At 35.4% G+C, this 22,929-nt stretch overlaps 1 long non-coding RNA gene across 1 annotated transcript in view; it reads left to right on the top strand.

Moving 5' to 3' along the window:
• Positions 1–1,162: 1,162 nt before the first annotated feature.
• Positions 1,163–22,929, top strand: part of LOC102013766 — a 39,739-nt gene continuing 17,972 nt past the window's right edge. Inside the window, exon 1 of the long non-coding RNA XR_262206.2 lies at positions 1,163–1,375. This is a non-coding gene — a long non-coding RNA (uncharacterized LOC102013766). The remainder of the gene's footprint in view (positions 1,376–22,929) is intronic.

The following is a 22,929-nucleotide window of genomic DNA, read 5'->3' as shown; positions in this document are numbered from 1 at the left end:
ATTGTATTCCTTGCTCTCTGGTTTTGTTTTTACTCATCTGATTTTTCTCTTATTCATCTTTACTTTAAACTCTTGGCGAAGTAAATTCTTATCCGCAATATTTAGTTATTTCAACAGGAAATATAACACATACATAGCATAATAGATTATTTAATCTGCCAGCATTGCACACTTATGAAACTTTACCCATTCCATTGATTCCCATTATTTATAGATAGGTGTTATTTTTATTTCAATAAACTCCTTTTCCTAATTATTTGGAAAGCATACATTAAGTTTTAGATTCTATTTTGAGGGGAAACGGCTAAATTCTATTTTCTAATTACCATTGAGCCTAAGTTTCCTTCTTAGCTAAGCACTTTCTTAAAATAAATGTTTAAAGGGTTTAAATCATCAGAAATGCCTATGTGGTGATTAGTATACAACTTTTTCTGTCTTATCATAAGTTCCTTCAATCAATTAATTTTGCCCTTTAGATGAGTAAGTGCAATTATCTTTTCCCCTTTGATTAAAAAATCTTTAAACATACTTCTCTTCCACTACTTGTTCAGAAAACAATAATTACAACTGTACTTTAGATATTTGTTATTTTTCTATATTCTAAAATTTTGAACATGTAAAATTCTTAGTATTTTGTTGTGGTGGTGTGATATGGAAATGCTGCATAATATTTTTGTGATAAATCTATTCAATATACAATGAAGTCATGCTTAGAGACTTTATAGAGAGGATACTAGTAATTTAAAGCTGAATTACTTTTTATCTCAATAATAATAAAATGGAAATTCTATTATACAAACAAAAGAAACCAGTTTCATAGCCTATTCACATCTTAAATGAATGATAAATCAATCACAAAGTAGTTTATACTTTTTTTTCAGTGACATATTATAAGCACGGTATTTTACATCACACAAGGATACAGAGAGACCCACTACGGAGATACATATTTAAATAAATGAAATATGTAATCGCATGGTTAGATGTTGTAAAGTACCAGGGTATTTTGTTCTGTTGTTTTATTTTCTTTCAAATTTGCTGTGACTCATTCAATTTACTTCAAGATCCAGCACTTCGTGGTAACTTGGAATTTATCCTGAATGAGATGCTTCTATTGTCTGTGGCATTCTAAGAACTTTCAATTGTGAAAATGTCTACAGACCTGAGCTAGCTTTGCTCAGTCTTCATGAGGGGAGAGGGAGAAGGATACTGCTTTTAGCATTCTGCTGAATCACAGTAGGAATCTCAGGATTTTTGTCTGCCATCTGAATCAGTCTTCGAAGCTTATTGAGTTCCCTGGAGCACAGTGAGCATACAAATTGAGCTGATGAGGAATCTACTCACGGTCTCTCTTCTGCTTAATAACATTTTCTAGGTAAATTCCCATTAAGCGCTGCCCAGGGGAATCCTCTTAGCACTTACAGAAAGGGATGGGCCTTCTAAATAGATTAGATGAACGGGAGGGATCATTAGGAAACTTAAACAAAAAGAAACCTCAAGCATGGCATAAGCATCAATTCTTTTTCAGTGCAAATTCATAGATATCTTCAACTGGGCATTTCAAAGTGTGAGGCAGATCTATTATGTGGTCAGGAAATCAGATTAGTCCATCTCAGACAGTATTATGTGAAATTAATTAGAAAACTGAAAAACTACCAGAGATGATAATATCACATTATTGAGAATAATTGTCATTATACAGTTGCAGCTATATATCATGAGGTAAGATGTTGTGTTCTTTGTAGATTAGTGACCACCAGAAAGGTGACAGTTCCTTATAAATTATGCTTCAGAAAATTTAAGGTCAGATTGGAACAAAAAGTATTTATGATTTTATTTTTCTCCATCCCAAGTGTGTCAAATCCTTACATAGCTAGAACTCGAGGAATTTAGACCCACATTCTTTGCATTTTCTCCACATCCTGCTTTTCTTGTCATTTGCATTTTTGCTGAAGCATTCTTTGTTTCTTTAACTTCATTCTCCAAAGCTGACTTCGAACTTTTGATTTTAGTTTATATTTTCACCCAATCTTGATCTCTCTTTGGGTATAGTGTTTTACTTCATGGGAATCTTTGAGAAAATTTCCTTCAGTCAGGTGCTCTGTCCTATACTTTCTGTTATGCTATATCAGCATTTTTATATTGATTTTTTGTTTCTCATATAGTTTTCCATTTTCTGGTTACTTATCCTTGAACATAATGAACAATATCCAACCACTATATTAAAACTATAACTGAATTTCCCTTGACTCCTTTAAATATTTACCTGAGTGATTTTAAATCATTAATATCAGATAAAAAAACTGGATAGTTAATGGAGGTTAGTCAGTACTAGCATCTTACAGAACTACAGTTGAAGAAAAGAGAAATAGTATTGTGGAAAAGTAATTCTTGAGGAAGAAAAGATGTACATTCATTTCCCATCTTTTGGGAGTATATTTTCCACTGTTAATTTATTAAACAGAAATATAAAAGACATTGGAAAGTAGATGTCATATTCTTCCTAATAATGTTTTTCTCAATAATATTTTTTGTTTGTGGAATACCTGTATTCAAATTTTATATCTGTTTTTGTCATTTCTTGAGAGAGGAATTATATAAAACTGAAACTTTTCTCTTGAAAATAATCATCACTTACCTTTAATATGTGTGTACTTCAAGTGAAATGTAACCTACTGTCCAAAGTGCACCATTTACAAACCATTTGACTATCTATGGTTTAATGAAAAGAGCTTTTGATTTTATTTCTCAGAATTTTAAACCCATTAGGGCTCTGAGAGGTAGTAACAACACTTAAAGTGAATCCCAATTCTACCAGGCACTCTGCTAAGTATTTTTTGCACATAAAACAAAATTTCCAGCTACCCTCAATATCCTTTTTTATTCTTTGACTGTACAGGTTGTATTCCCCAAAATTTCCTGTATTTTATTTTTTTCTTTGTGTGTTTGCTTTGTTTTGTTTTGGTTTTTGGTTTTTTTTTCCCTACCGGGAATGGAACTCATGCCTTGCGCTTGCCGGGCAGGCGCTGTGCCGCTGAGCTAAATCCCCAGCCCCAATTTCCTGTATCTGGGTACAACCATGATGGCAGTCTCTTTACAGAAATGTACGTGGAAGTTATCATTGTAAATTTTGCCCATAAAATCCTGCCATCTTTACTTATTTTTCTTTCTTTCCATCTCTCCTTTTATTTCGTGCCTCAGCTCTGGTCAGCCGCGCTGTCTCTGATGGTCACGGGATGAGGAGGCTCTCACCGGACCTGACTTCTCATCCAAGAATTTTATCCTAACAGGAAATAATGTGAAGCTGCTGAGACATAGGTCTACTATTCAGGCTGTGGCATAACCTCTTCTACCGACTGAACATCCCTGTCTCATTTAGGTCTTGTGACAATATCGAGAATTAAGTATTTTTATCCTCATTTGCTAGTGAAGAACTGATACATCCAACGTAAATTCACACAAACACAGAAAGCTGAATTCCAAGCTCAATTTGCTGACTCCAAACCCTTGTGTCCTAAACTGCTTCATTTTAAAACAAAGAAAGCTCTTTGGAACTAGTTTATTGAGGAGATAAACTTAGGGAAATAAAAACATGAAATAGCTTCTTTTTTTATCCCCGTGAATGTCGATATTCAGAAGTATCTGTTGAATCTTCATATCCCCACAAAAGTAGAAAGTGTGTCTGTCTGTCTATCTAATCTCAATTCTGTGTCTTTGCAAATACTCATAGTTGTTAAAACAAGTTCTTTTAACCTTTAAGCTTTTATTATTTCCATTTAAAAATTAAATTTAATCAACTCAATTCAAAATGACACTGTAGTCATTTTGCAGTGCAGTTCAGTCCTGTGGCAGGTTTGAAGTGGAGAGGAATCTTTTGCCTGACACAGTTTGATGACGTCTCAGGAGACAGACTTTGTGGTGTAGAACCCACCTCTGCCATTTACCAGCACTGTGACTGTGAGTATGCGCTGTCAGGGCTTGCGTCTGCCCCTGTATTTTCACCTGTAAAATATTCAGGATTCTAGCTGTTTTCATCACCCACTTTCTCTTCCTCTCTTTTTCTTTCTTTCTTTCTTTCTTTCTTTCTTTCTTTCTTTCTTTCTTTCTTTCTTTCTTTCTTTCTTTCTTTCTGTCTTTCTTTTTCTTTCTCTCTTTCTCTTTCTTTCTTTCTTTCTTTCTTTTTTCTTTCTTTCTTTCTTTCTTTCTCTTTCTTTCTTTCTCTGTCTCTCTCTTTCTTTCTTTATCTCTTTCTCTTTCTTTCTTTTTTTCTTTCTTTCTTTTTTTCCTCCCTCTCTCCCTCCCTCCCCTGTCTTCCCCCCTCCATCCTTTCCTTCCTCCTTTCTTTGATGGGAATATCTTAGTTCAATTACTGTTGCTACAACAAAATTCCACAAACTGAGAACTAACATGCTGTCTCTGACATGCATTCTGCAATGTTTTCTTCCATGTCTAATTAGCATCAGCTGGAATGTAGTTGCTTCTTTCCATTGCTAGAAGGGTACAGCCAGTCCCCCAAACTTTATTATTTTCTTAAGTCCTTGATCTATGACTTTGTAGAGAGAAAGAGGCTAATCTCCTCCATGGAGCAGGAATGGAAAAAATGAGCCTTCCCTTTGAAAGAAGCTTACCCTCCCCCAATATATGACTGTCTTCAAACCTGCTTGAGGCTGAAATCCAAAGGAATAATGTAGTTTTGGGAAATGTATGAATTTGCAGTTGGTATTTGCAAAACTGAGTGACTCATTTTTAACTGTGAAATTTAGCAGTCAATTTTAGGTTAACAGACCCAACTGGAGCCAAAAACATCTCCTCCAGTTTCATTTGATGAGTTGGTCAAGTCAGACTCCCAAAATTGGATAGTGAAATGGCTAGGCTTAGACTCCGTTCTCCTGGTCTTGGTGCAATATTCTGTCTGAAACATGGTGAGTGCTGTCCCAGCCTCTTAGTGGTCTCTGTGAAATGTCCATTTTGGGGTAAATCTGCTGTCATGAAGAAGACTTGGAAGAGCCAAATTTTTTCCCTCTGGGCGGTGTAATACCACAGTTTTCACTGCTGCTCAGAAATGCAGCTCCCACATAGCTGAAATTTCGATTCACAAATGACAGGTGAAATTTAGCATTTTATAAGCATGGTTCCAATTCACAATTTTTACAGCAGAACAATATGTAAAGCAGAGAGTTGATGGCCTAGTAGAAGCATTTGAATTTATTCCTCTCATATTTGAGAATGTAAAATCAGAGATAGTAGTTTTGATTTTTAAAATTTTGTGTAAATATGTCAAAAATAATGCAATAACATATGTTTGTTCAGCGGCTTCTTTTTACTATAATTCCAAATTCATAATCCCTGAAAGATTAGATCATATTAGACTGGTTCTTTGAGACAGGGTCTTGTTAGGTAGTTCGGACTGGTTTAGAACTTGAAACAATCCTCCTGCTTCAGCCTCCCAAGTGCTGGGATTACAGGCATGGGGCACCACACCTGGCTGCTGTTTTGACAGAGCAAGATTAAACTAAATAACACTGCACTTCAGGGTCTTTATCACTTTAATTTGTGAATTGCTTAAGCACTGTTTTGTAAAACATTTGTTCATCTAGAGTTTGGGTATCACTCAACCTTCTAGTCTTCTCGCTTTGGCTTCTCTTTTTTGTCAACCCACCTTACAGAGAGATAAACATCCTTGACAGGTTTTTAAACTATTCTAGTTTCCATCAGCTCTTTCTCATTGTTTTTGATAAAAATGGTATTTGATCATATCACATGTGAAGAAATCACACCAGCAGTAAAAACTTAAAAATTATTTTTTAGAGAATTTTATGGAAGTCACTTTCCAGAAAACCAGAATAAGTAAATGGGAGCTTGTGACAAAGCCAAGTTGTTTTCCTCTGGTGTGTACTTTGGTATTTAAAAATCACCTTGAATAGGAAAAAACCAACAGAAAAGGATAAGGAAGACACCTTCAATATATCATGTAGTGATAATAATCACTGAGCCAATGAGTATAGAGAAACAAAGCAAATACAGTATCCTCCAGGGAAAACCATTTGCTTAATTCTAAATTGTGTTATTGCTATTTATGGGAACCATAAAAAGATATCTTTTAATGATGTCTTCATAAATTCTATGTATGCATACAGTCACATTCATTTTTAACTAAAAGATTGCACATATATATCTATATCTATCTATATATATAAAACCATAGCCACCTGTAGACAAATAGTGCCCACACAACGAAGTGCTATGAAGAAAATATATTACATGTGCCACATATTTGGGAAATGTTTTCATAAGATAGTGTGCTAAATGTCCTGCAGTGACTTCTCATTGCTTAGAATGAAAATCCTGAACTTGGAACTGACACAAAAGGCCAAGCACGTCTTAGCCCTTCTCCCTCATGGTCGCTGCTGCTCTCCTCAGTCTTTACATTCTCCTCATTTTTTCAGTTTCTCAAAGCACTGGTTTCTACTTCAGAGGCTTCCGTATCTTTCACAGATGCCTCTTCCTGTAGAGTCAGACCTTCTTCCTTATTCTGTCATCCCTCCTGCCCACCAGTGCTACAAACCCACAGTTGGTAGCTTTACTGAGATCTGGGAATTTCACCTCACATTTAAATATTCTCTTCCTGAAAATAATTGTTTTGGCTGATCATGTTTCATCATCTACAATATATATCTACACATAATATGATGCCATTAATGATACCTGCTATTAAGGTGGTAAATTCAGAGTGAAAGAAATCTCTTCTGGTATTTACTTTTCCATCTAATGCTTACTCAGTCTTTATTATAGAAAATGGAGTCTATATCTGCATCAATTAATAAGTGAACCACATTTAAATGATTTCAGTTATAACTTAGGTACAAATTCCAGTTCTGAAATTCATGGCAGATGACACAGCAATGCAGTCTTACATGTTGTGGCATTAACGTTTCACAGCTGGACACAATAATCTGCTTAGACAGATTCTCGAGAGATGTATAATACACTTGTCTTCTGAAATCTTATCCATCATCGCGTTGTGTTATGCTGTCATATTTTTGACACTACACAAATATTGTCACAACACTGTCACAATATTGTGAAATGCAAGTTAAACTATAAGAGACCCCTGTGCAGAAGAAAATGTAGATAGTTACTTCTTCCAAAAGCTGGGATACAGTAGACATTCAGAGTTATAATATGGAAAGTCTTAGTTCCTAAACCTTGTGGATTTGGGGGTAGGAGGAGATATAAGAAGTAAAAAACACAAAATAAACAAAACAAAACATAGCAGAAAGTGTCTGGTTCTTTCTGTACTCAGAGGGGCCAATTTTATGTCATTGTTAACTTTTATACCTGTTTTACTGCTTCATTCATCCCTCTATTGCATATGTGTGTAGTGTACTGGTGTATTGTATAATATATATGGAAACTCTCTCTGGTTCCATATCTTTTTATTTATTAGCTTTGTTAGATTCTTTAGGGGTAAAACTGTGTTTCTGTAAATAACTTCATTAATATAAGTGCTCTACAAAGATTTCAAAATCATGAAGCTCAAGAAAAGATAGATTTAACTGTTCAACTCAGTGCACTCCAGCACATATAACTGAAATAATAATATAAAAAAATATTCTTTTGATTTTATGTAGTGCATACTGTTCTCTCTAATTTGCTCAATGTTGCCTTTCAAAATATATGGTTCATATGATCAACTTGACTAATGTCATTACCCAGCAATGGCTTTTGCCAAACAGTTTGGAAATCAGAGCGTTAGATTATATGTTACATGCAGGCAGGGACAATGTATATGGGTCTTCAAAGACTAAACACTTACTGACATGAGATAAATTTGACAAGGTACTGCCTAGAACTTCAGCATACAGACAAACCAAATGGCATTTAACATTTGAATACTAAATGAGCCCATAGGGCCCTACAGACACTGAAGAAAGGGTGAACTACTTTTGCATTTTGCTTTTGTTGTTATAACATAAATAAATGTGTAGCAAAGTCAAAACACATTATTGCAATGTTTAGGTTAAACACATTAAATTTAAAATAAAATGTCAAAATTAACGTGATATACTTGTAAGATGATAATTCAACTATAATCAGTATAATGGCTTGTTATTAAAACAAAAATAAATTTAAAGTTATTGATGAATAACTTCAGATATATTTGTACCTATGTAATATTATTTAGCAAAATTATCCAAGTAAATTGTGAGATCTTTTAAGAGTATGAAGCTCATTTTGTACACATGATTTTCTTTCCATATCATAATTTGATGCTTTTAACTTAAGGATATACTCTCCTGATGGAAGGGATTTTCTTAAAATATCTCTGTTAAAATACCAGCATGCAAACCAACTGAAAGTAATATAATATTAACTAATTGTGAATATGCACAGAAGTGGATCAAGGGAAGAACAGGGAGTATGATGGAAAATGGTTGAAAGAAACAGAATTAAGATGCTTGGTGTACATACACCAATTCCCACAAGAAATTTAAAAATTATGTACTATAAACATATCAAAATAAATTTTTAAAAATTAAGTAATTAAGGGTAAGTGAAGCAAGTTGAGTTTACCATAGGAATAAAATTACTTTTGTTGAGAAGGACAGCCCTAACTAGGTCAGAATTGTCATACCCTGAAGCACCACTAAAAATCCAGATAGCTTGAACAATGGAGGTGTGTCTCTGACCTTTGGAAAAGTTAAGGAATCTTGACAGACAACTATTTCTGCAAGGACAGTCTTTATTTCAGTTTCTTTTGTCACAGCCTTCATTCACAAAATTGCTTTCCAACCAGTTTCTCTGGCTGTAGTCTATCCCTTTCTATATCATGGCTAGACTGAGTTGTTACAAATTCAAATCTAATTAGGCCATGTTCCAGCTCAGAAAGGTTTAATGACTTCCCATATCTCTGAGTGGAATAAAAAAATCAAACCATAGGGAGACACATAAAATTCTCCAAGGTTCAGCCACTGCTTATTTCTTCCATATCTTCAATTTATTGTACCACCTGCATCTAAAACAGGCCATTCTGTTCCCTGAGTGCACTTTTAAGTCTACTTGCGTGTACCTCCTTTCCCTGACAAATTATTTTTGCCCATCAATATACTTTTTCTTAATATTTACCCTTTAAAATCTAATTTACTAGGAGTCACTATTGTGAAGACTTCCCAGACTCAGTTTTTAGTCTCTAAATCTACAAAACTCAATCATGTACAGGCTGGTAGAATAATGGCAAAAACTGAACAAATATTAAAGAAAGACAGCCTGCTATTTGATTTCCAATTTTATTATTGTTGTAACTGATGAAAGATTTGCGAGCTTGGTGTGTATAAATTTTAAATTTCTCTGTAAAATGGGAATATAGCGATGCATGCAGAAATTTGAAATTTGTGAGAATGACATATATACAGACTAAGTAAGTTCCTTGCTATTTGCATAAATTATGCTTTTTAGTTGGGAAGGTATAATTGCTTTCAAATTATATCTTCATTGAAAGAAGTAATTTGTCATCGTTTGAACCCTAGCTCTCTTTCCTTCAAAATAATGGTGGTGGTAATACCACAAACACATTTGTTCATACTATTTACTTTAGGTCATATTGGGGCATATGAGTGTTTCTATTAATTGGGGTTGTTAGGTCCCTGTACATGACATATCTTTGATCCTCTCATTCCCACTTCCCCTCCTCCTCACAAAAAAAGGGGATAGAAGAACCCGAGTAGGAGGCAGGAGGGGGAGGAAAGGAGAAGAAGATTTTAAAAAGCTGTAAAATATACATATAACCACTCCTTAAGATGATTGTAAACTTTATGAATTGAAAACACGTACTAATACAACAAAAATATTAAGAAATAATACAAATGTAGGCATTTATATAGCACTCAGCAACTTCTGGACATTATTATATATGTCTTGTTTATACTATTGCCTACAACCTGTAACACCCTACAGACTGTGTTCTATGGTTATTTCCATTATGGAAGAGGAAAGTTAGTCAGAGACGTTAAGTAATTGCCTACAATAACAAATCTGATACCTTGCCACTGCTGTCAGTCGAGCATCAGAGAGCGACAGTGCTGGACAGTAGCACCACTTTTTAAAGATTCAGCTTTCTCATTTGCAAAGTGGAAGAAATTGAACATTGAGACAGTGGAGCCCAAATCAATGACTGATGAGTTCACTAGTGCTTAACACACACTAGGACCTAGAAATTAACGTTATGTTGGTTTAATATGTAGGCATCCCTTTGTGATCATTTTTGCATCATATGAGGTATGTGTAGACAGTTTCAAATTAGCTTATAATTTGATATCTATCTCAGACTCTTCAAGCACATGTTATTAATAGCGTAAAGCAGGAGCATTTTACCATTTCCAGACCTATTTACAGTTATGTCACTTCCCTGTCTGCAGTGAATGTTGCCTATTTCTCACAGCAATGTTTTATTGTTTTCCAGAATACAGCATAAAACCTCACACCTTGCAGTAGCTCCACATTATCAGTACTTCTTTTCAGGTTTCATTGCCTTGCAGTCACTGAGAATAAAGGTGTGTACCCCACAGTAAGAAACCTTGACAAATGTAGAGAACCCATTAACATAACTCTTACAGTATGCATAACTGTTCCATTTTAACATTTATTGTTTTTAGGCTCTTACTGTGCCAAATTTACAAATTAGTCTTTTTGTGGGTAGGTAGGTATGTATAGAAAAATGTAGTTTATATAAGATTCAAGGACACACATTTCAAAAATCTATTGGACATCCTGGAGCATGTGCCTCATGGGTAAGGAAGGAACACTGTACCTTCATTCTGGGCATTACCTTTCCTTTGAATTCTCCATATTCTCTTTAATAAGTTACAAATTAGTCATTCTGTAAAGGCTGGAGTTCTTCCAACCCTTCTGGGCAGAATTTATTGCTCTCTGTTCTCTTCAGGATATTCTCTCTCTCTCTCTCTCAGAGTGCATATTACCTTGGTTTAGGTATCTTATTTCTGGATTTCCTATTTTATAAATGATCTTTGTGCAATTTCTGTGTCTATAATTCTGTGTATTCAATACACTATTTAGCACAGTGCCTGGCACATGGCAACTACAAAATGAAGGACAATTTCATTTTAGATCTGTCCATTGTTATTGTGAAAATGTATTAAAAGGAATAATTTCAAAATTGGACTTATCCCTATAGTTTAATTTTATTATGTAATTGCAATATTTACTGTTATTACAATGATTATTATTTATATTTTATTTTTTATGTTTTTGGTACCGGGAATTGAACTCAGGACATTGCACTTGCAAAGCAGGCACTTGTGCTGCTGAGCTATATCCCCAGCCCCCTATAACTTATATTTTAAAACCGTGAGTTATTCCCAGGAGTGCAAATGATCACACATAAATAGAGTAAGTAAATGATATTATTTGGCAAAGCTACTATTTATATTACTTCTAAGGTACTCATATGAAGCCATAGGAATATGCTATATTTGATTCAAATGTGGAATTCATTGAGAATAGCAAGAACTGATTTTGATGAATGCTGGTTCCAGTATTAGAGCTCATTTTCATCCTGTATTACACTTTGAATTTTAAAATTTCTCTAAGACTGAATGTTTTTTCTTTGAAACCATCAAATCTATGAAAACAAAACTTAAACCTCAAAGGGACTTTCCTCCATATCAATCATTATTCAAAATTCTTTTATTCCTAGTAAAAAATACCTTATTTGTTTGTCAAGGTAGAGCGATTTTTAAATATACTATTATATAACACATCACTAAATGATTTAGAGAGAAAAATAAAAGTTGATTGAAATAGGAGAAATGATCTGATTTGATATTTATAAACTAATAAAAGGAAATTCACATTACAAATGACATTTAAAAACCATCTATAAATGTGTTTTTGAGCAATTTTATTTGAAGATGAGAAATCCCACAGTAGAGAAGGTATTAAAAAATTGTTTACCGTTGTGCAGTAATCCTGCAGCCTGCTTAACCTGGGCTTCAGCTTTTTGAAATGAGGTCCCATTGCTGCACTGTAATAATGGTGTGCCTTTATTTATGCACCTAGCCCTTGTCTTTGATGTCAAGTAATAGCTGCAAATCAAATGCCGTATTGTTATTCCCTGTCACATATCTTGCTCCTTCAACGTTAGGATAAACATGTGGTTTCACCAAAGCTATTGTCAGCAATACACTATTTCCAGTGACAATAAATCTTTCCACTAATGATGTTAGGTAATAGAATTGGTCTTTGCCACTATCTTTTCCCCCCACTCTGTTTTAAGGCAAAGCCTCTTTAAACAAACACTTATTTATGAAAAGTATTGCACGGTGTGAAATAAGCAGGGCCCAATAGCATGTTCTGAAATTGAGGCCTAGAAAAATAAAAGGATATAATGTGATAAGTGCAGCAAGAGAAAAGAAGGCTCTGTGTAACATACATAAACTGACAAAAGGCAGGAGAGCTGAGTTTATTTATAAAAGCTTTTACATGTTTCTACATTTATTAAAAAGTGACCCTCTTGAACTCAGTCTGAATGACTTCAAAATGCTGACAGGGAGACAAGAAGGAAGAGTCTGCCAAAACGTTTTTCCATCAATGGCAATGTTTTTTATTTATTTTACCCTAGATAAGGAAGAATAAGGGAATTAGAAAACATGTGGCTTGTCATTTCAATGGCAAGTAAAACCTACCTAATAATACCTCTGAGAAAGTGGTAGGAAATTTATTTTTCATGAGTTCTCAGGCTGAAGAGGAAAAAATGTTGGTTTATTTTGAGACAGAATTTAACTCTCTTAATACATCTCCTATATAACAAAGAAAAATACTTTCTTTATATTTGATCTTATAGAACAATGTAGCATCCATTTATAAGAACTTTGACTTACCTCAAATGACACTGATAACAAGGGATTCAGGATTAGTTTTGTAATTGTTCCTACTCCTCCTCTTCTTTCCCATCTTTTCCTCCCTTTTGTTTTTCTTCCTTTTGTTTCTCCAAAAGAAATTCATATTTTCAACCCAGTGTATTTTAGGTCTTTTAAAGATTCAAAATTAACCAAAAGAAAATATTATATAGTTAATATATTGAATGTTTAATATTAAAAATATTTAATATTTAATATATTTAATACAATGTACATTTTTAAAAAGTATTCATCTGATACACTAATATGGAAATAACTGTCAGATTTCTTCCCTAGTTTGGAGAGCTTTCCCTAATTTTGAAGTTAGTAACTAATGCATGTCTTTTAACTTCAGCTATGAAAATCTACAAAGTTTTCAGGGTAGGATCCCATTGGAAGCAACCACAGCATCCTGTCACTTGGTTATTGGCATACAGACAGTACTTGACCTATGACAGCTCTATGTAAGACTTTTTGAATTTAAAATGGGTGAATGCAATATGCATTCAGGAGAAACCATGCTTTGAATTTTGATCTCTTCACAGTCTAGTGGCATTCAGTACAATCTCTCGTGGGAAGCTGGACTGTGGTAGCCATCCACAGCCACAAAATCATGAAAGGAAACAAAATCACAATGTACTGTGTTGTTAAACTATCACATGCAATAGGTCAGATGTATTGCGTAAATTTGCTGTTTGCAATATTTTAAACTTGTGATGGATTTATTGGGATGTAACTCCACCATAAATTGCTGTAGCATAGTGCCTGGCATTAACCACACATGTCTACAATTTTCATTTTAATTGAATCTCAAGCAAAAATGTTAATTTGGATTGCAAATTTTGTTAATCATTGTGCAAAACTCATAAAAGTAAAATCACAGACAATTCCATTTTTTCTCTGTGCAAACATATACAAAAGAGGGGCTGGGGATTTAGCTCAGCGGCAAAGCCCCTGCCTGGCAAGTGCAAGGTCCTGAGTTCGGTTCCCGATACCATAGAAAAACAAAACAAAAAAACAAAACAAAAAAAAAACAAAAAAAAAAAAAACAAAAAAAACAACCATATACAAAAGATTTTGCAATAAGCTTGCAGGTCATAAATTCATCGTTACAACGTGTTTTCTTCTATTAAAGCACCTAGAATCTTCAAAGATACAGCTAAACAAATAGCTAAAGTACATGACTCACTAAATAATAACTACTGAGGCAACTTATAATAATAGGCTAATTTATGCACGTGGTAAAAATATAAGAAAGGATTTATGTAACAGACACTGTGGAGTTGGAATAAATACTCTATGCCACCTTAGGAAATTAATAAAGTGTGTTGTCAAGAGAATCAGTTTGTCTTTTTGGAAAAGTCATAACTTTGATTTTGAGATGTAGGTTTCAAAGTGCCAAGAAGGTACTTGGATAGATGTGAATGACTCTTAAAACTGAGCTCTTAAAACTGAGCTTTAGAGTTTGAGGTGTAAATTCTTCAGTCACCTGAGTCTTGGCCATCCAAAGATGCCTGTGTTCTAACCCTTGGACTTGTGATTATAGTCACTTCCATGAAGGAAAGAGGGTCTCTGTAGATGTGATGAAGGATCTTGAGATGGGAAGATTTTTCTGGTATGACTTGTATGGGCCCAATGTAATCAGAAATATGCATATGAGGGGGTGATGGAGAGCTCAAAATCAAAGAGAAAATATACTGCTGGGAACAGGAGCAGAAAATATACTGCTTCTCCCAGGAGAGAAAATGCTACCATGCTCCATTTGGAGATGGAGGAGGAAAAATGAACCAAGTCAAATTCTAGAAGCTGGAAAAAGTATGAAAATGAAATCACTCTCCAGACCTTAGAGGGAGAATGGCACTGTTGACACTTTGATTTTTGCCTAGGGAAACCTATGTCAGGCTCCTGAATTCTTCAATAATATGACAATAAATTTGAGTTGCTATAGTCACAATTTGTCTCAGCAAGCAATAGAAAACAAATACAAGTGTGGGTATCTGGAAATGAATGGAGCTGTAATAAATACCTACAAATGTGGAAATGGCTTTAGCCTGGGCAACAAATAGTGGCTGGAGTGATTCTGAGGGGCATAGTAGAAAAGCATACATTTCTTTGCACAGATTTTAGCAGAAATGTGATGTTGAAGATGTGGAATCTAAAGGCTCATAAATGATAAGGATGACAGTGGAAAAATGTATATCACCTTAAAGAACTCCTAAACTGTCATAAATAGGCTATCGGTATAAATATAAAAGTTGAAAAACACAGCTAGTGAAGGTTAGAGGGAAATTAGGAATGTACTGTAGGAAACACACAGTTGTACAAGAAGTTTAAGTTATGTGCTTGTTTGATAGCCTTGGAATAGACTAAGTTACCAGGGGAAATATCGTATACTTGTCATTTTTGAGAGTCGAAGCTGACAGGAACACACACATTTGGGGTAAGGAGGAATGGAGCAGTGGCAGAGAAGAAATAGGCCACTGACAAATAGGGAAGGGGAGTGTGCCCACTAGAGGAAATCAAAGATTTAGGAATTGAAGGAATTGAAGGGGTTTTGGCAACACCAAATATTACAAAGAGCGTGAGGAATGGAAAATGCTGTTGAATTTCACAATCAGGAGACCCTGAAGAAGAAGAATTTCTCTGTGATAAGGTATGAAGGAAACATTGCAAAGTTTTAAAACTTAATGAAAGAAGAAGTAAAGCAATTACAGTGCAGTAGTTCGTTAATATGTTTGATAGTAAGGGAGACTTTAGTTGCTTGAGGGAGATGTATTTCCAAGGAATGATTACTTTCTTTTTCCTGAGGTTATGGACACTCCACATGCCCTGCAAGACAGGAAAGGGTTCAATAAAAAGAACTGAAGTCAGGGCTGGGGATTTAGCTCAGCGGCAAAAGCGCCTGCCTGGCAAGCGCAAGGTCATGAGTTCAGTTCCTGGTACCGGAGAAAAACCAAAAAAAAAAAAAAAAGAACTGAAGTCATCCATTAAAAGGGAACGAAATGGTATTACCAAGGAAAAGGATATTAGGAGTCGCCTTTGGCAAGAAAGAAGGAAATTATTTCTCAGATATATGAGCAGAGTGAACAGAAGGAGGATAAGCCATAAGGACACCTTGAGTTGGAGAGGAAGGCTGGAACTCTTCTACAGCCCCGATAGTAACTAATATTACACGATATGAGTAAGAACTTTAAGAAAAGGCATAAAGAATTCAGTGAGGATGGAGACAGTTTGTTGGGGGTGTTACGGTTTGTGTCTGGATGTGACCCCCTAAAGCCTCATGCAGTCATGGGGCAGGCTGTTAGAGTTTATGATTGATTCATGGGTGTGAGTGCTACACTGCCCTGGGGTGGATAGTTTGCATATGTAAGGGAGGGAAAGAGGCTGCTTGGGCTATTCCTCCCTTTTGCTCTTGTTGCCTTTGGCATCTTCCCCCGCCATGCACTGCTGCACTCTGCCAGGTGCAGCCCTGCCTTGGAGCCAGCCAAGTATGGACTGAAACCTCCACAAACTGTAAGCTAAATAAACCTTTCCATCTTTAATTTTGAGAGGCAAGTATTTTGTCTCAACAACAAGAGAAAAGTAACCAGGATAGGGGGTGTGTCCTGAGAGACAGATAGTAAGAAAGTGAAAAGTAACATGAAGACAATGGTCAAGGTTACAGAGCAAATACACTTTTGTTAATCACTGATATCACATGAGTTATCTGACACAATGATCTTAGAGAAACAAAACAGTGATTTTGGCTGACAGTTTGGGAGGTTTCACTCTTTGATCAGCAGGCCCCATTGCTTTAGGTTTGTGTTAAGACACAACATCATAGCACTAGTTTCTGGTGAAACAAAGCTGCTCACCTCATGGCTAGGAAACCAAGGTGGTGGAGAGGCAGTTGAGGGGCTCCACAGTCCCCTGTAAAGCTACACACTCAGTGAACTCACACCTCTCTAAGGGCCCTGCCTCATCCAGTTATCATAGCCTCCCCATAGTAAATATGGACCTTAAAGGTTATTGACAATCCATACTGTAGCAACAGTTGTTGCTATTAGCAGAATTTCTTCAATTGTCTAGAAATAGCAGGTACTTGGAAAAAAGTAATGAAGCTAGAAAATACGGATTTTCCAGGCATGCTTACTAGCAAAGAGCTGAGGGATTCTGACCTGTAGTGAAAGCATTCTCTAAAGGGCTTTCCCGTGTGTATAACAGAGAGGCAGAAGGAAGCACGATAATAGTCCTGGCCCAAAATGGCCTCAGGCTTAGATTCTCACATTCTCACATTTCACTGGAAGTAGGAACGCTTGTCAAAATTCCACAGCACCACTCTAGATATGCTAATTCATTAGGAATAAGGTGAAGCCGGGTTTCTGTGTTGAAATGAACACCCCAGGTGATTCTGACACATGTGCTCTGAATATTGCTGTGATCATCTATTGAGAAATGCTGGCCTAGGAGAAGAGGGATTAAGTTAAGGGGTTATAGGTCATGATGATAATGAACACATTGAGCTATAATTAGAGAGTAGCTAGTATAAAAGGGCAACTGTAAGAGAGAGGTTCATTTCAAAGTGTAAGCATTCGATTTGGAGCTCTTTTAAAAAGCTTATTATATTTTAGAGGAGAGAAAAAAGCTTTCTTTTTCTGCTCACACTTGTGTCTTGCATTCTACAATCCAAGAGAGATCTATTTTGTAGAATTGGAGGACAGTAAATTAAACGCTTTTATTAGTAGCTCCCATTATATTGCATTGAACATTTAAACACAAGAGTAGACTACTCTCCTTCTGCTCTTTCATCTCTCATGGCTGATAAATTAAGACAACTGGGGCCTAATATAAGATTTGCAAATAAGACCTGCATGTGGAAAGGAGCACTATCTCAGTTAAAAACAAAGTTGCACTTGTACTTTCTATTTCTCATTGCTGTGTGTTCTCATGCTTGTGTGTTTTCCCTCCTGGACACTATAGGGAAAAAAAAAGGGAAAGAAAGAATGAAAACTACAAACTTGCAGTTTCCTCAATCCTTTAATAAAGTTTCATTTATTGCAATCCCAAACTGCACCAGATCTCTCTATCAGAGGTCAAAGACTTGTAATTCAAATATGAGATTGCCTTCCTCTCATTATCATTTTTATCATTTTCTCAGAAAATAGTACATTAGAAGAAATGAAATAAAAGAAATCACTAAATATGTGGACAAAACCATAGCCCTGAATACATGGATGAGTAATGGGGTAAGGTAGTAGGAAGGTGCGTGTGCGTGTGGGCATAGGTATGCACCTACATGTAAGACTTTAGTAGCGGTCGTAGGCAAGATTCAGGGATGGCTGCTTGTGTAGCTCAACAATCTCTCCAGTCTTCAGGATATTGATTTCATTCTCTACATGCCAATAAAGTGACCTACAGCCTATAGCAATAGTGGGAAAAGAGTGAGCTTCCAATTTTGTGGATGATCATTAGGATTAATGAAATACTTTCCCAAATAGATCTGAGCGTGACACCATCTTTGTCATAGCTGACTACAGGTTTGTGGAACAAAAGGCATTGGTCAATCTTTTCTTCCTTCCTTTTTCTAAAATACATTCCTCCCTTGGCCTCATTTCTATGAGGATAAAGTAAAAGTTACTAATTAATATACATAAAAGTCAGAATAATATCTGACATATAGTAAGTACTTGGTATTCATGATAGTAATAATAACAGTAGTTATTATTACTCATTTTATCATTGTTATCCAAATACTTGGCTTAGAATATAGTCAATGCAGCAATTTTTGTTTTGAAAATACAACTTTGTCTGATGCAATTTACATATTATAATGCAAAACCCCTATTTTTGGGCCCAATTTCCTCCAAAACAGGTCACTAGATTACTACAGAAAAGTGCACTGAGTTGAACTTAGTCCTGCAGGACCACAGAAAGCACAGACATCTCATGAGAACATTAAGCACAGCCACCACCCTCTGATTTTAAAATATTCCTGCAAAAATCTCTAAAATTTTTATAAATTATAAATATTAATTATTAGTAATTGCAAATATTTCACTGTGATGCTTCCATACATGCATCTATTGTGCTTTAATCATATCTACCTCCTTACTATCCTCCCTTTTCCTCCCTTTCTCCCTCTCTCAGTCCTTGTCTCCTTTTCTAATCGTCCCTGTCCTACTCCCAGTAAGTTTTATTTTTCCACGTATGAGAGAAAACATGGGACACTTGTCTTCCTATGTCTGGCTTCTTTCCCTTAATGTGATTTCCTGCAGTTCCATCTATTATCCTGAAAATGACATAGTTTCTTTCTTCTTTATAGCAAAAAAGTATCCATTGTGTATATGCACCTTGTTTATTCAGTTTGATGGGCATCTAGGCTGATTAAATAACTTGGCTACTGTGAATAATGCTGCAATTATGTTGAACTCATTTCCTGCCTATATATACTTGGCAGTGCTATATAACCTGATCATATGGTGGCTCAATTTTCAGTTTTTTTGAAGAAATGTTTTCTCTAATAGCTGCGCTAGTTTACTTCCCAGTAATAGCCCATAAAGTTTCCTTTTTTCTACACTTCTTCATGAGCATTTGTTAGTTTTTTTTTTGTATATAATAATAGACATTGTGACTGAAGTGAAGTGGATTCTCATAGTTTTGATTTGCATTTCCTTAATGGCTAAAGATATTTAAAATTGCTTCACATGTTTCGTTGACCACTACTCTTCTTCTGTTGAGAAGTGTCTGTTAAAATCATTTGCCCATTCACCGGTTGGACTCTGCCCTTTTCTTGATAACATTTTTATCCTTTTTATGTTAATGAGTATTAACTATCTGTCAGACACATAGCTGGCAAAGGTTTTTACCTATTCTTAGGTTATCTTTTCATTTTGTAATTTGTTTCATTTGCTGTGCAGATTCAATTTAATTCAATGTAACTTCATTTGTCAATTCTTGCTTTTATTTCCTGAGCTACTAAGTTCTGTTCAGGAAATTGTTGTCTGGGCCAACATCTTGAATTATATTCTCTATGTTTTGCACTATAAGTTCCAAAGTTTTGAGTATAATATTAAGGTCTTTGATCTGCTTGTAGTTGATTTTTATCGAAGGTGAGCTGAAGGGATCCAATGTCAGTTTTCCACATTTGGATATTCTATTTTCTCAACACTTTTTTTAAAGAAACTCTTTCTCAATCTATGTTTTTTGAACCTTTGTCAAAGATCAAAGGCTGCAGATATGTGAGTTTATTTCTGGCTTGTGTGTTTCCCCTTTTTTTGTAATTTATATCTAAAATCACCTTCAAGGCCTTATGTATCTTCAAAATGCTTCAAGTATAGGGATGGATGGCATAGCTTACTATCTGTTAAGTGGGATTTGTAAGGTCAGAAGAGCAGGTTATTGGGGGTGTGTCCTAGAAAGGTATAGTTGTTTTCCTAGGTCTTCCCTCTTATTTCCTGCTGCTGTGACATGAGCGGCCTCTCCTCTGCTATGCTCCTCCTTCAGGCCATCCACCACTGCAGCCAACTGACTTTAGTCTGTAAATGTGTCCCAAAATAGACCACTTCTCCTTTAAGTTGTATAGTTCAATTATCAGGTCCAGTGATGAGAAAGGGACTAAGACAAATTTTGATACCAGGTAAGTGGCACCATTGCTGGAATTGTAACTGACGGTATGATTCATAAGCCTTGGGAACTCATTCACTTGTAGGAGTTTGGAAAGATTTGGAGATAATAGATGAAGAAGCCATAAAGTGCTATAAACTGACCGTGATGGAAAATTATGGTTGGCTGTCAAAAACCAGCATGCCTACAGAAATAGAAAAAGCAAAGTCTAGGTTCAGGTCATTTCAGTTGGAAATAAGGACTCCATTGACAACTAAACAAATAGGTGTGTTGTGCTGTGCAGAAAACCTGTCTACATTATGTTGATGTCTGGAGACTGAGAATAATGGAACAGATGAATTCTTCTGGATGAAGAAATTTCAAGGCAGTTTAACATCCAGGCTGTGGCATGGGTACTGTTGGGAGTTTTCATTTAGCTCTTCACGGAGAATCAAAAACAAATGGCACGGCTGAATGATTTTAAATATTTTCAGTTTTGACAGAGAAAAAGCACCTACAAAGATGGATCCAAGGAGAGCTTAGTTGCTGAAAAAGTCTCTCTTAAAAGAAGCCAAGTTCTTTGAATCAGAGCAATAGGAAAAAGAGATTGTGAATATGTCAAGAATCAGTATGACTCCTTCGTTCATAGGCTCAGGAGTCTGATAGGGCTGTAAGACTTCCTTTTGTTAAGAGATCCTCAGGTACCCTTAAGAATGACATTTTTCTCTGGGATTTTGCACTTCAGTATTGTTAAACCTAGTTTATATAATTTAAATTATGGAATATTAAAAGATGAGTAAGCATAATTCCAAGAAAAAAATTTTACCCTCTAGTCTGGGGAGGGAATTAATACATTTCCATTTGTATTCAGGATAGTTGTATCATGTTAGGCATAATTATGAAGCTGCAATTATATTTAGTAATTAAATACAGTTTAAGGAGGTGCATCCTGTTCTCAAGTAGTCAAGGATTGGATTTAGATCTTTAACTGTGATACATCAATTTGACTCATACAAGATTTGTGTAGAAGATTAGTAAAGCTCTGAGTGTATCAGTGGATAATTGACAAATTGGCCTCAAACTGAGACAGGAGGATCTATCCTGAATGTGAGTAGCACCAACCAATAGATTATGATCTGGACTGAATAAAAAGAAAGAAGAAAGAAGTCTTACCTTTTCTTCTGCAGAAGATATCTGGTCTTCACGACTGCCTTTGGGCATTTGTCTCCTGTTCCTTCAAGTTTCCAGTGTAGACTCTTCCTCTTTCTAATTTAGATCTTTACACTTCTAGTACAGCCTTGCATAGAACACTACAATGAGGTCTACTCACTGCATGCCTTTAACTATCAACTGGATTCTCTGCATGCAGATGATCATTTTGCATTCTTGCACCTCAGATTCTGCAGTCAGTCATTGTAAGCCTACCTACTAAATCCAAATGTGTCTATATATATATATATATGATATATGTTTTCCTTACTATGGCTTCATAATATACTTTGAAATAGAGTATTTAAATATTGTATTTTAGTTCACAATTATTCGACTGTTCTTCAGGGGGTTTTGTGATTCTGTATGAATTTTTGGGTTATTCTTTGTAGTTTTTCAAAGGATGTCATTGATGTTTTTCATGTGGAGTATATTGGATATATTGATCACTTTCAGTAATACTGCCATTTTCACAATATGAATTCTTCCAATACATGAACATTGGTAGTCTTTCCACCTGTGTGTGTCTTCTTCAATTATTTTCCTCATTGCACAATAATTTTCAGTGTAAAGATCTTTTGCATCCCAGTTGCTCTTTCCTTTTGAGCAGTTTATTTCCCTTTCTCAATATGTATTGCAGATTTTGTATCTTATTTACTCTTCTAGTTCTATAACTAGAGAGACAAGATGATGTTTACACATGTTTCCAGCACAGGTTTGATTTATTCACTTATGAGTTTGGTCTGTAGTTGCATCCATTTACCCATAAAATCTTCGAGGTTATCTTTCTTTAGAGCTGAGTTGTATTCCATTATATAAAAATACTACATCTTTTTTAACCATTCCTCAGTTGATGGGCATTTGGGTTGTTTCTAAGATTTACCTATCACAAAACTGTGCTTCTATAAACATGGGTGGACATACATCACTGTGGTATGATATTTTTAATTCTTCTGGGAAGATACCCAAAAGGGGAATAGCTGAGTTGAATGGGAACTTTAATCCTAGTTTTTAAAGGAATTTCCACACTGATTTCCACAGTAATTACACCAGTCTACCCTCCCACCAATGGAGAATGGTTCCTTTTCCACCACAGCTATCCAGCATTTGTTATCAGTTAATTTTTTGCTGATAGCCAATCTTTCTGTTGTGAAATAGTATCTCAGTGTTGTTTAAATTTGTATCTTATAAATGACCAATGATGTTGAATATTTTTTCATGTATT

This window comes from Chinchilla lanigera, unplaced genomic scaffold, assembly GCF_000276665.1.
Source record: "Chinchilla lanigera isolate Chin_1 unplaced genomic scaffold, ChiLan1.0 scaffold00042, whole genome shotgun sequence".
NCBI lineage: Eukaryota > Metazoa > Chordata > Mammalia > Rodentia > Chinchillidae > Chinchilla > Chinchilla lanigera.
This window is presented reverse-complemented; position numbering and strand designations above follow the sequence as displayed.